The sequence below is a fragment of the Channa argus genome, chromosome 19 (genome assembly GCF_033026475.1).
Source record: "Channa argus isolate prfri chromosome 19, Channa argus male v1.0, whole genome shotgun sequence".
NCBI lineage: Eukaryota > Metazoa > Chordata > Actinopteri > Anabantiformes > Channidae > Channa > Channa argus.
The window spans coordinates 3,797,339-3,812,467 of record NC_090215.1 but is presented as its reverse complement, the minus strand read 5'-3'; positions in this window follow the sequence as shown (position 1 = coordinate 3,812,467).

Below are 15,129 nucleotides of genomic sequence, written 5' to 3'. Positions count from 1 at the left end.
CATCCTGACGCTGTTTTTATTGTTGCTGGCGACTTCAACCAGTGTAGTTTACGGACTGTATTCCCCAAATACCACCAGCATGTGGACATTCCCACCCGTGATAAGAACTGCATCATGTTTACAACAACATATGTGGTGCATACAGGGCTGCACCCCCCCCACTTCGGACACTCAGACCACATTTCTTTGTTCCTGTACCCTGCTTACAGACAAAGACTGAAACAAACACACCCTGTCACCCTGTACATCAGCACTTTTGTCGACAACATCGTGCCCCACATTACAAATCAGGAAGTTTCCCAACCATAAGCCATGGATAAACAGTCAGCTTCGTCACATGCTGCGTGCTCACTATCTTGCATTTAGATCAGGCAATGAGACCGAGTAGAAAGCTGCGAAGTATGGACTGAGAAAAGCCATCACAGCGGCCAAGAGGCAGTACAGAGAGAAGCTGGACAGCTTCTATTCTACTTCTGACTCGGGGCGGATGTAGCAAAGCCTGCAGCACATAACAGACTACAAGACCACCACCACCAACATCCCCTCAACAGACAGCCTGCCGGACGACCTCAACACATTCTACACCTGCTTCGAGGCCCCCAGCTACACTGCAGAGAGGGGGCTCACACACACCTGGACCACTCAACCCCCCTCCCCTCCACCAACCTTCTCAATGACCCAGGTACTCAAAGCTCTGAGCAAGATCATGACTGCAAAGCAGCAAGACCAGACAAAATTCCTGGGCGGGACCTCAGAGCTGTGCCAACGAGCTGGCTAATGTTCTCACCTCCATGTTAAACCTCTCCCTCAGCCAGTGCACTGTTCCTATGTTCTTTAAGACCACGACCATCGTCCCTCTGCCTAAGAAGAGCCCAACCACCTGCCTGAATGACTACAGGCCCGTGGGACTCACTCCAATCATTATGAAGTGTTTCGAGAGAGTGGTGCTGGCCCAAATTCAGAGCAGGATACACTATCGACACTATCGACCCCCTGCAGTATGCTTACCGGCCCAACAGGTCCATCTCGGATGCCATTGCTGCTGCCATCCACTACTCCCTCTCTCATCTGGAAAATAAGGACTCATACCTAAGGATACTAATAGACTACAGCTCCGCCTTCAACACGGTCATCTCCCACAAACTCAAACACAAACTGTCCACACTTGGTCTGCACCCCACCCTCTGTGACTGCCTCTTAGACTTCCTGACTGGTAGGCCTCAGACTGTCAGGATTGGTAATAGGACTTCAGCCAGTATCATCACAAACATTGGCACTCCACAGGTTTGTGTACTCAGCCCCCCATCCTCTACACCCTGTCCTCTACACTTAAGTGGCGGCGCGTCCACATGCAGCAGCTTCTCTTGCTCCCGGCAAAATGGTGTTTTCGTGTTTTTTGTCTTGTGAGTTGCAGTGTTTTGGTATGTCTTCATCGTCTCAACTTGTCTGTAGGCGCGCATACAGCCTTGAAGTTCTGTTGGACGTCGGCAGAACCACATTTTTAAAGTTAAACTCTGCGCACGCAGAAGAGCTGCGGGAACTCGGTCTGCTCCGGTGGCCTACACCATCACCGACCCCCCACTACTGCATCTCGCCCACTGCGGAGGCGCCACAAGCGGCGTCAGAGGAAGCACAAGAGGCTAATGGCTAACCCACACAAACCAGCCGTCCCCACCATCTTACTGGCTAACGTACGCTCTCTGGACAATAAACTGGACTACATTCGCTTACTACGGTCAACTCAGAGGGCTGTAAGAGACTGCTGTGTTTTTGTGTTCATGGAAACATGGCTTAGCAACAGCGTTCCAGACGGTGCTATTCAGCTCGATCAGCTGACATGCTATCGAGCGGACAGAACTCCTCCCGTGGCGGCGGGCTTTGTGTTTACATCAGTGATGCGTCGTGCGCGATGCTGCTGTGATCTGCAAACACTGCTCACCCCTGGTGGAGTTCATGATTATCAAGTGCCGGCCGTTGTACCTGCCGAGGGAATATACAGCCATACTGCTCGTTTCTGTTTACATTCCCCCGAACAACAACATCAGCAGCAGGAACGATGCACTTAATGAACTGCACCAGTACATCAGTGAGCAGCAGACAGCCCACCCTGATGCTTTTCTCATCATAGCTGGGGATTTCAACCATGTAGACTTAGAGTGTGTTTCCAAAAATACACCAACACATTAACTTTCCAACACGAGGAAATAAAACTTTAGACCTTGTTTACACCACTCAGACAGGAGCTTACAAAGCCCTTTCCCTCCCCCACCTCGGTGCCTCAGATCACATCACTATCATGCTAATTCCTACATACAGACCGCTTGTCAAAGTCACCAAACCAGTTAAAAAGCTGACATAGGTGTGGCCGGAAGGGTCGACAGAGGCTCTTCAGGACTGTTTTGACACCACTTACTGGGATATGTTTAAGCAGGCTGCCACATACAATACCACCACAGACCTCCAAGAGTACTCAGAGACTGCCAGTGCCTACATCAAGAAGTGTACTGATGATGTACCTGTCAAAAAGACCATCACTGTCCGGGCATACCAGAAGCCGTGGATGATGGGGGAGGTCTACAGACTCCTGAAGATGCTGAACGTTGCCTTCAGAGCTGGAGATGAGGTGGGCCTGAGAACAGACAGGGCCAACCTGTCCCGTGGCATCAGAGAGTTTAAGAGAGCGTACTCCAGGAGGATAGTCCATCAATTCAGCAGAGACACTTGGAGCCTGTGGCAGGGAATACAGACCATTACGGACTACAGGCTCCACTAAAAACAAAACAGCTCCACTGCACAGACGAATCCACCTCCTCCCGGCGACCAGGTGTTGACGCTGACCCCAGACAGTGTGAGGAGATCCTTCAGCAGGATCAATGCACACAAAGCTCTGGGTCCTGACAACATTCCTGGGTGTGTACTGAGAGAATGTGCAGCAGAACTCACCATTGTTTTCACAGACATTTTCAACATCTCTCTACGTCAGGCTGTTGTACCCACATGCTTCAAAGCTACCGTCATCATTCCAGTCCAGAAGAAGCCGTCTCTATCCTGCTTCAATGACTACCGTCCAGTTGCACTTACTCTGATTATCATGAAGTGCTTTGAACGGCTAGTCATGCACCATATCAAGTCTGCCCTCCCCTCCTCCCTGGACCGCTTTTGCATACCCAGCATGCATATCGGTCCAACCGGTCGACCGACGATGCTGTTGCAACGGCTGTCCACTCAGCACTCACAAATCTAGACAAAAAAGACTCATACGTCAGAATGCTGTTCATAGACTTCAGTTCAGCATCCAACATTATCATCCCTCAACAGCTCATTCACAAACTGGTCCAGCTGGAGCTCAACACTTTGCTGTGCAGTGACAACAATCTCTCTCTGAATTTGGAGAAGACGAAGGAGATTGTTGTTGACTTCAGGAGAGCGCACACTCCTCATGCTCTTCTAACCATCAACGGTTCGACTGTGGAGAGGGTGAGCAGCACCAAGTTCCTGGGTGTGCACATCACAGAGGACCTCTCCTGGACCGACAACACTGCAGCACTAGCCAAAAAAAATCACAGCAGCGTCTCTACTTCCTCCGCAAACTGAGAAGAGCCAGAGCTCCGCCCCCCCATTATCTACACCTTCTACAGAGGCACCATTGAGAGCATTCTGACGAGCTGCATCACTGTGTGGTATGGGGCCTGCAATGCCTCCTGCCAGAAGACTCCACAACGCATAGTGAGAGCAGCTGAGAACATCATTGGTGTCTCATTTATGGAACCTGTCTCACCCGCAAAGCCCTCTGCATTGTAGGTGATCCCACTCACCCATCCCACAGCTTCTTCAGCCTGCTGCCATCAGGAAGGAGACTGTGGAGTCTACAGGCCAGGACCAGCAGATAGAAGGACAGCTTCATTCATCAGGCTGTTAGGAAGCTGAACTCGCTCCAGAACTTGCCCCCCCTTCCCTCTTCTGCCTCAGGCACAGAACCATAACCACAACTACCTCATCTGACAATTTAATTTAAAGAACTGCTCTTGAGCCTTTTGTCACTTTGCCACTTTAACCAGACTGAATAAGCTTTTCTTCACTAGTTTGCACTCCATCTGCCATGTGCTTTGCACTGCTTATTTACTTTATTTTACTTTATTTTTATTAGTATTACTCTTCATTGTCCTTATTGTATAGTAGTATTTTATATTTTATATTTATATTTGATCTAGATTTTAGGCTCCACTGTATTATCTGTACACACCATGGATTCGAGAAGACACAATTTCAGTTCCCTGTATGTTTGTACTGTACATGTGGAAGAACTGACAATAAAACTTGACTTGACTTGACTGTGTCACCTCCCACAAGGACAACATCATCCTGAAGATTGTGGACGACATCGCAGTGATAGGACGCATTGCTGGTGGTGACGAGCCAGGCTACAGGAGGGAGGTGGCCAGTCTGGTGTCATGTGTGGAGACAACAACCTCACCCTCAACACGGACGAGACGAAAGAGATGATAGTGGACATGAGAAAGGAGAGGAGAACGCATCAGCCACTGTTTATCTGGGAGCTTGAGGTGGAGAGGGTGAGCAACTTTAAATACTTGGCTGTCCACATGTTCTCACTTGGACACCTCACATCACGCAGCTGGTCAAGAAGGCCCAACAGCGGCTGTATTTTTTGAGGAGGCTGAGGAAGTTTGGCATGTCACCTAAGATCCTCAGCAACTTCTACAGCTGCGTCAGAGTGTGTCCAGACCAACTGCATCACGGTGTGGTACGGCAGCACTGCTGTCATGTACCACAAACGCCTGCAGAGAGACTGCACAGAAGATCACCAGGACTCCACTGCCCTCTCTGCAGAGCATCTACCACCACAGAGTCCACAGGAGAGCTGCTTCCATCCTCAAAGACCCCTTCCACCCCCAGCACGGACTGTTCACACTTCTACCCTCAGGACGGAGGTACAGAAGTGTGAAATGCAGAACCTCAAGACTGAAGAACTCTTTCTTCCCCTCTGCCGTCAGACTCCTAAACAGCTGACAGGAGTTTGCAACCACGGACATAACATAACAGTTTACATGGACACAACAGTTTACATTAAATCACATTTTGCATTTGCACATTAATTTTTCCAGAACCGCACTACCTCACCTTTATTGCCTTATTGCTCTTATTTTTTATTTTCTTTGTATTTTTCTTTTCTTCTTCTTTTTCTTTCTCTATTTTTATATTACTTTACTGTATGACATTTAGTGTGGATGGCAAAGTAAGAATTTCAATGTGCAGGGAAACATGCTTTCTGTCTGTGCATAAGACAATAAACAATCTTTGAATCTTGAAAAAATTAAACAATGATAAAACAGAACTTGTTGACAGAAAAAGTTGACAGTTTTCCCTCACAATCAACAGCTCTTCTGCTTTCCCCTCCCCTCAGGTTAAGAGTCTGGGTGTCATCCTCCACAGCTCATTATCATTCTAATCCCACATCAATAACATCACTAGGTCTGCATATTTTAATTTAAGAAACATTAATCGTCTCTGCCCCTCCCTCACCCCCACGCGGCCTCCGTCCTTGTCACCTCCCGCATTGACTACTGTAACTCTCTTCTCTTCTGCCTCCCCCATAAATCCCTCCATAAGCTCCAACTGGTCCAAAACTCAGCTGCCCACATCATTAACAAAATGTCCTCATCTTATCACATCCCTCTATCCTAGAGCAACTCCACTGGCTCCTGTTTAAATACAGAATAGAATTTAAAATCCTCTTGTACACCTTTTTATGCCATTCACAACCTATGTATACATTTAATCTTCTCCACATTGCCACCTCCTCTCAGTCTTTCAGATCTTCTGCTTCCATCCACCTCACTGTGCCCCCGGCTCGCCTCAGCACCATGGGGAGCAGAGCTTTCAGCCCCACTGCTCCTAGACTCTGGAACTCACTCCCTCATTAGAAACATTGACTCTCTTCCAGTCCTCAAATCTGCACGTACTTTTTGTGTTTCATAAATCTACCTGAGCAATCCACCGAGCAAGGACATTAAAACCTGTTTCTCTGGTTTGCTTCACATTAACCCTTTCTACTCCAGAAAACCTTTTACTTTGTTATACCATATGTTTTCAGCAGATCCCTGTTCTCCTCCGCAGACGCAGGACATGGCGTCCAACTAGAAGACGACATGTTTCGCACCTGCGGACTCAAACCCAGACCACTTTATCACCAGCCTCTTTTTCTCTTGCCCTGTGGAACTGCCAGTCTGCAGTGAACAAGGCTGACTTCATTCCAGGTTTTGCTACACAGTCAGCTGTTCACCTGCTTGCACTTACAGAAACCTGGATCATACCACAGAACACAGCCAGCCCAGCTGCACTCTCCACCAATTTTTCATTCTCTCACACTCCTCGCTCATCAGGTCAGGGGTGGGACTGGACTTCTCATCAATGATACCTGGAAGGGGTGCTGTTGTCCCCAACAGCACCCCTTCCAGGTTGTTCCCAACAGCACCCCTCAGCAATCTGTCATCTCTGGAATATCATGTCGTTAGGATCACAGCACCGATTACGATCCAGGTCATTGTGATATATAGACCACCGGGCCAGCTGGGAAAGTTCTGCGATGAACTGGACTTGTTGCTGTCCCACTTCCCTGAAGATGGCACTCCTCTCATCATGGGAGACCTGAACATCCACCTGGACAAACCAAAGGCAGCTGACGTGTTTGCTCTTCTAAACACATTTGACCTGAGTCTGGTCTTTACTCCTCCGACCCACAAAGCTGGCAACAACCTCAACCTCTTCCTCGACTGGAACTGCACCACAGACAACATCTTGGTCACTCCTCTGCATGTATCGGATCATTTCTTCATTCAACTCACAGTCTTCATCCCTAGACCTTCGCATTCTCCCACCACACTTGTAACATTCCCTCGTAACCTCAGGTCTCTCAACAATTCTCCTCACTGGTCTCCACAACTCTGCCCCCTACACAGGACCTCTGCATCCTCGATGCAGATGCAGCCACGGACAGCATCTGAATTACACTTTCACCGTGTCTGGATTGGTTCTGCCCCATGTCCCGCTCGTCCCTCAGCCTTAATCCATGGCTCAGCGACTGGATCTGTGAACAACGCACCACGGTCAGGAGTGCTGACAGGAAGTGGCGCAAATCCAAGACTCCATCTGCCCTTGCTGAGTATCAGGATCTGCTTGGATCTTTTTCTCACAGTGTCACCAGGGCAAAAATCGATTACTACCAGGAGAAGCTCAACAACACCTCAGACACCAGAAAGCTGTTCTCCAGTTTCAAATCACTCCACCTCCGCCATCCACCTCTCTCACTGCTGACGACTTTGCAGACTTCTTTACCAACAAGGTGGCAGCCATCAGCTCACAGTTCTCTCCTCCAGACGATGACATCCGGCTAATTTCTTCGAACCCTGCATTGCTCTCATCATTTGTAATTCTGACTGAGGATTATGTATCCACCCTCCTCCTCTCTAACCATCCCACCACCTGCTCTCTGGATCCGAGATATGCTTCCTGAATCTGAACTGGGAGGTGGTTTCACAGGTGAGGAGCTTGATAGCTAAAGGCTCTGCCTCCCATTCCCATTCTAAAAGGCTGGACATATCCTGGTCTAAATCAAAATCCTCAGAGGTTCCTTGCAGTAGTAGTGCAAGTAGTATGCAAGGCTTTCCCTGAAAGAGACATTGTCTGGATGGGAGTGTATGTTGCTTCCATGCAAGCTTTTGAGATACAGACTTTTGAGATGCAGGCTTTTGAACTTTCTGCTGATAACAAGCTGGATTGTCTCTCTCCTCTTTAGTCCACAGGACACGACATCCATTTTCTGTTTCTGGAATCGTGTTCACATTTGTTTCTGGATCGTATTCACCTATACCCCGGTTTCTTCTTTGCATGATACATTGATGGTGTATCTTAACTTAACATTTGTAGATTGCACAGTGAACTGTGTCCACAGATGGTGGTTTCTGGAAGCATCCCTGAGCCCAAGCAGTGATTACCAATAGATAATCATGCCTTTTTTTAATGCAGTGCTGCCTGAGGACCTGAAGATCATGCACATCCAGCTTTGACCTTCAGCGTTGTCCCTTATGCACAGAGATTCCTCCTGAATCTTGTGATGATATTATACACTGTCGATGGTGGGCTCTTCAGAATTTTGGCAATTTTACGTTTACATTTTTTCAAATTGTTCCAAAATTATTTACATATTTTTATTATACACAGTTTGTCACAGATTGGTGAACCTCTGCACACATTCCAGACGCTCTGCCTAATTGAAATGCTGCTTTTATACCCAGTCCTGTTAGTGACCTGTTGCCAGTTTACCTAATTAGTTGTCAAATGATCCTCTATTTGTTTTTGATGTGCCGCATTTACTTTTCGAGCCTTTTGCAAGAAATTGTAAAATATGTCAGTTTCAACATGTGATATGTGAAAATGGGTTGATGAGATTTGCAAATCATTGCATTCTGTTATTATTTACGTTTTACACATGCTCCCAACTTCTTTGGAATTGAGGTTGTACATGTGTGTTTAGAACAGGGAACTGCGGTGGCACAAACCTACCAACCAATTATCTGAATATTTTATGAGGACCAGCTTCACAATTGACAAAACATTCCTTAAGTGTTCAATGATTCTGCCAAAAGGCCTAATATTCATTCACACGGGTGCTTTTGTCATTACAGGCACAGGATAGTTGAGCTATAGATTAATTATTGTTTTTTTTCTCTCGAGTAGATTCATCAAATTTTTCAATTCACACATTTCAGCCTGGTGACTATCCTATAATTGTTTACACTATGCAGTGTCTGATGAGCATTGTGTAATACATGCAGTGAACATTGCTAAATTGCTAAGCATGAAATGATTAAATAATATTTTATTACAGCCATTAAGTACATTTAACCTCTATTTGACTGTTTGATTTTGCTATGAGCAATGCTGTCCTCATTTAAATAATTCCTTGCTGCTAACTTACACAGTTAAACACTCATTCTTGGTAGCTGCCCAGTAACACAGCTGATGTGTTGGTCACTGAGCAGCTCAACTGTGGCAACTGTCTTTGCTTCAGGGTAATTCAGCAAAGAGATATCAGAAGAACAATCGCAGTTTTTTCATTTTCCCAACCCAGATTTAAGCCACCACCTGGGACTCAAAAACATTAGTCTTTTTACCTTCAGGCCATCACTATTCCATTTGACATTCAAGACAAACAGTCAAGTGTTAAGAAAAGTGATCTGTGATATTAAATAAAGAAAATCAAATAGCTAAAACAGTGTAATTGGATTATTTAAATAATGGAGTGCATGACCTGGTTTTTAGATGCATTTTTCGAATTTGGGAGAAAGATATATGAAAAGCCCTACTTTATGTGCATGTAAATGAACAACAATTTGTGCGTTTACATGTGCATAAAGCTACAATAGCATGAGATTCCTCCCTGCATCCACCCTCCATCTTCCTGTTTTTTTTTTTTTTGCACCACTGCAGAGCTGGAGAATGAGACTTCACAGGAGGCATTAACAGCACTTCTCCTTGCTAATGTCAGCTTTGGAACATATTTCTACTACAAAATATTCGAAACAATTCATACAGTCTAGCTTTAATTGCAAAATCAGACAGCTCACAAAGGTGAGAAAGTTGTAGTGTTGAAGGCTTGCAGGTTATTTTCTAACCTTATTCGTGCAGTTACAGTTGAGTAGAGAGGCTTGTATCCCCTTATTTTTTCATTAACATAATATTTAATGCACAATTAACTAGTACAAAATATCTTTCATTAGAAATGAAAGCTATTTATCTTATAAATGTATAAACCATTGCACTAGTTGAATTTTCATTATTTTACCACATTTATACACTGCTTTACCACGTTCAGTACGGAAGTAAACTTTGTCGTTTTATCTGTGAAAAGTGCCAAATAAATAAAATGCTTTACAAGGTGCAGATAAAATACCATTGTTAAACTAGAACATAAAAAGAAATACGGAAACAAAATAAAACAATTAAAACCTAAACGCTGAGTCAAATAAAAGCCTGTCTAAACGAGAGTGTCTTCAGCTGCTTTTTAAAACAATCAACAGATTCAGCCATACACAGTGACAGGGGCAGGGCCACAGTCTGAGGGCTACAGCCTGAGAAGACAGGTCCCTCTGAGTTTTCAAATGGGTTCTGGGAACCATGAGGATGGTTTGACTGAAGAACCGAGAGCACACCTTGATGAGTACAGGGTCGAGAGGTCTGCAATGTACTGAGGGGCCTGTCTGTGTAGTGCTTTCAATGTTTGCACCAAAATGTTAAAATCCATTCTGGACTTGACTGGCAGCCAGGAGTTATACGGCCTGTTCTAGAGGTTCCTGTTAAAAGTCTCGGTGCAGCATTTTAAACAATCCGGAGTCGATTCATGGTTGACTTATTAAAACAAGCAAAAGCAGAATTACAATAATCAAGATTAGAAGAAATAAAAGCACGAATAATCATTTCCAGATCAGCTTTTGATGACAGTTTCCTCAGTTTACAGATGCTCCTCCAGTCATAAAAACAGTTCTTGACTAATTGTCTTGACCCAGTACGATGATCTTTTTGTCGGGTGTAATGATCACAGTTTCAGTCTTGTTTATCTGGAGGTAGTTATTGTTTAGCCAGATCTTGATCGATGACACATTATTTGTTTTATTATATTTGTTGCACTGAGATTATATTTTTCACAACTATATTATCAATGTAGTCTATTGGATCTGTTTGTCTTTAATTATTTCAGATTAAAAACTCTACACTTCAACTCAACACCAAAAATATAATCATAATAATTTTGAATTATTTACCATGTTAGTGATCCTGGACAGTGGTGTGTACTCAGTTTTGTGGCTGTTGCTTTGTTTGTTGTATAGTACGTACATGTACAAACTAAAGTAGCAAAGATACATTGTACTAAATACCCATCATTGCATGAGTACACAAGGTATCATTTAATTACTGGCCTGTTTGTGAACATATGAAGACCTGAGGGTCCACAGCCTTAAGGTATTTCCACTGTCCCCCACCAATAAATGACATGCACCCAGCCTCTCCGCCAACAGCCTGAGGCCACTCTACATCAGAATGCAGTAATTATAAGTTCTGCCTATCCACTTGGAGATAATATCTGGAATACTGTTACCACCTTCAGAAATCACCGTTGCTGCTTCTGCTGCCATTTTATATCAAGCTGATATACACATCTTAAATGAAACATCACTTTCATGTGCTATTTTGAGAAATGTGTTAACTGCAGAGAAAACCAATATTCAGCACACAGCGGGATAAATAATTTAGGTAATGATGATGATGCTCATGATGTTGCAGTGGCTGCTTGTGTACATGATATTACGTTGTAGATATTTATTTAGCAGTTAAAATGGGCTTCACTAGCAAAGGGGAAAGTACAGTACGTCGCTTTAAACAGCAACAAAACTGTACATACAGTATCCACTGTAACTTACATCAAGTTGGTATTTTGGCGTGTTTCTATTTTGATACCAGTAACAGTAAAATCTTTTTCTGACATAGGCCTTTATGCAGTATTTTTCCTGACCTTCTGTGACCATCTCTGAACAGAAAAATTTCTTCTACTGACAAAAGTGTAATGTGGCTCTTTAGAAGATTAAATAATAATTTGTTCGCACAAATGTATAAGATTGTGACCGTGAGTTTTAGTTAACCTACACTGATTAATTTCTTGGTCTCTAGGAAGCAGTAAAACATGCTGTATACACACCACACCACTAACTCTATGACCTCAAAATGTATATATGCCTGATGTTGCTTATTTACACATTTAGTACTTATCACTGAAGTCCTACACTCTCCATCATTGCCACTATAAAAGTGTATTAAACCTGTTGCAGTATGCCAGTTTGGTAGACATAACCCAACCGTAGTCCATTTTAGTTTAGTTGTCTGAGCTGCCATCCTCACACACTTCAATGCCTTGTATGTGACCTGTCTAACCTGCAAAGGTCTTTCTTTGCATAGACTTCCAATTTGGATAGCTGGAATTATTTTACATTGTATTTTAACTATATTTTTCCCATTTCCCATTACATGAGTACAACATTTAGAGTAGGTGAAAAGAATTGTGTCATTCGCCATGTGTCTGCTACTATTAGATAGCTCTTTAAATACATACAAGCTTCCTCGTCTGTTTAGCTTCCTATCATTTCTCCATTTAAGGCTTTTACTGAACAGTGATCAAGCAACATTACGCTCCTCATGGAATACAGTTTAATGCAATGGACATAGAAAGCATGCCCATAAAACAGTGTGTGTTGGCAGTGTCTGCGATGTCCACAGATTCACGTGTGACAAAATGAAGCACTTAAAAAACCAGCATGTGTCTTAAATGGAGGGGAAATCTTTCTGCAGCAGGAGGCAGCAACAACTTAAACAAAGAGCACAGCACACAAAAGAGTGTGACATTAATCATTGGCAGCGAGATAAAACGTGATATCAGTAATCACCTTCTGGCTGCTGTGCTGTCACTGAACTATATTTTATTGTATTCACTTATTCAATTATAATAGCATAGCCTATGTATTTTACTCTGCTGTTTAGGAATAAAAACTTAATCTGCTGTAATCACAACGCGAAATATGAGCATCCTTCCCACAGCCATAAATAAATGCATGTTTTCATGCTATCTATCTGATTTAATGAGCTCTCTTCTTATCTCTATTCGTTTTTCTATCTGTCTATTTCATATAGAATTTAGACTTCACAGAAAACTAAGGTCAATACAGGTCATAATATTGCAGAAAGTTACAGTACTTTATACAATAAAACCTTACAGTAAACTACACTGTCTAATATGGTAAATGCAAGGATTACTTCCTATTAATTATCTTTTCTTTCAATAAATATATATTTGTAACTCTATGCATTAAAATGCATTAAATGTAGAGTTTTTAGTAGCGCTTCACACCCTAGCTCACTTCCTAACTATACTTCCTTTCATAGTCAAGTGAGTTGCACATTAGAGTAATTCCAACTACGACTTTTAATTGGCTTCAGGTGTGAACCGCTACTGAACTATTACTAAAACTTACGGGGGAAAGTAGGTCACCTACTAAAAAAAAAAAAAAACCGTCATTAAATGGTGTGATGCATCATGAGCAGTTGGTACTAACACATTCTCATCCCACAGTGTCAGATAATGACATCTATAAGGCATCAAATTGTGCCGCTTTGTATATCTGGTGGCGTAGTATACATTTACATTACTTTTACATTAAGTCATGTAGCAGACACTTTTATCCAAAGTGACTTACACGTGAGGTACAAGGCAGCAAAAATCTAAGTCAAGGAGAAAATCATTAAACCAAAGTCCTATCAGAAAAGTGTTTACATTTCATGAGATGCAAGTACAAGAAAGAGCAGAAAGGAAGTGTTTTTTTTTTAAAAATAGATTTTAGTCCGCATGGTAACTCTAGTATGGAAGTTACCATATACCAATGCTGCAGATAACCTTCAGCATCACTATTGGATGGTACAGGAGCATCACTATACAGTAGCATTGGAACAACAGTGTCTGGTATTGGGGCTACAGGTACACTTTGCCATTGGTATAGGATGCTCAAGTGCTCATAGGGGTCATTTGACACTACAGGAGTGACTTTACATACACAAAAAAACTTAGGGTAAAAGGGTAATTGTTACGTTAAGAAACAAAAATAAGCACAAAAACCTCAGCTATGGTTAAATTAGAAGATAAATTACATTAAAAAAAAAAAACACTACAAAAGGTGACACACACATGTACTTTCATTTTATAGTAACCATGTGCTCCACATTATGTTACAATTATCATTTAAAGTACACAACATCTTGCACTAGAGTCGAACCCCAGGTCTCCTGTGAAAAAGTCCTGCGTCTTAACATCCACCACCCCGTCCACCTCTCTATGAGACTTTTTCACTTAATATTCCACGTCATTGTTTTAGGCATCCAACATTAAAGCATCAGGGTTTACATTGTATTACACTCAAAAGCTCATAGCGTCGATCATCCACACAAACAGGTCCCCTAAGCATCAGCATGAAATGCAGAAGGGAGTGAAGAAAGCAGCGCTTTTTGATGCTTCTGAGAATGAGAAGGGTCTGGTGATACTGGCATGTCAAATGTTGAATAATTTTGCTCGATTAGTGCAGGATTCGTGGCTTGGTACGTGGCACAGTGTGGCATACAAATTGGAATCCTGCTGCCATGCTGTATGCAATGCTGTATCTGTCCACCAGGACAAGCAGTGACATGAGAGAACATCCAGATTGTTGGTCTTCTTTTGCAATAAACTGAATCATAGTCCAGAACGGCTAGTGGACTAAAGAGTCAGACCCGTGGGCTGGCATCAGCCTAACTGAATACTAATCAAACTTATAACAAAATTACATGTCCATAAAAAATACCATTAATGTGATTAACACAAATTGTGTAGTAGATTAGATTAATGTGGGTCAGCAATAATTTCTTCTCATGACGTGGAATGCATTCCAGGTACTGCCAAAACATTAATAAGAGCTGCTGTTGCTTTCAGCTATTTTTAGCATTGTTTCCTCTGAGACTAAAAAACGCTGTACTACCTGCAGTACCATCATTAATTATTTCTTATTATAAATATCCACAACAATAAGACTTACAGAGGATTAGTCAGAATCTGATGGCAAATTGTAAGAATGTGTAATAATGTGTATCAGAAAAAGGGGTGTGGCATTAAAATTAAAAACGTGAGCGGATGACTGGTTGCCTTTTTTAGAAGACATGTACACGCATTAAATTATTGTGTTAGTTTATGTAGGTCTCTACCACTTTTTACCTTGGCAAGGAAGAAAGACTGATGCTACATATTTGTTTGGCTGTGTCACTTCTAGTAGAGTTATGGCAGAGTAACTATGAATCATGGTCTCATGTGCAAAGGAGGTTAGGTGAGGTGACTGCAGGCCTCTTTCTAGACACATCATCTATAACAAACAGTATTTAAGCATCTCCAAATGAAACACGCCTCCATGCATGCATTCACAGATAAATTATAGATACCTCCCTAATTGAAGTTATGGGCTGTGGGCACGGCACTGTTATAACTAA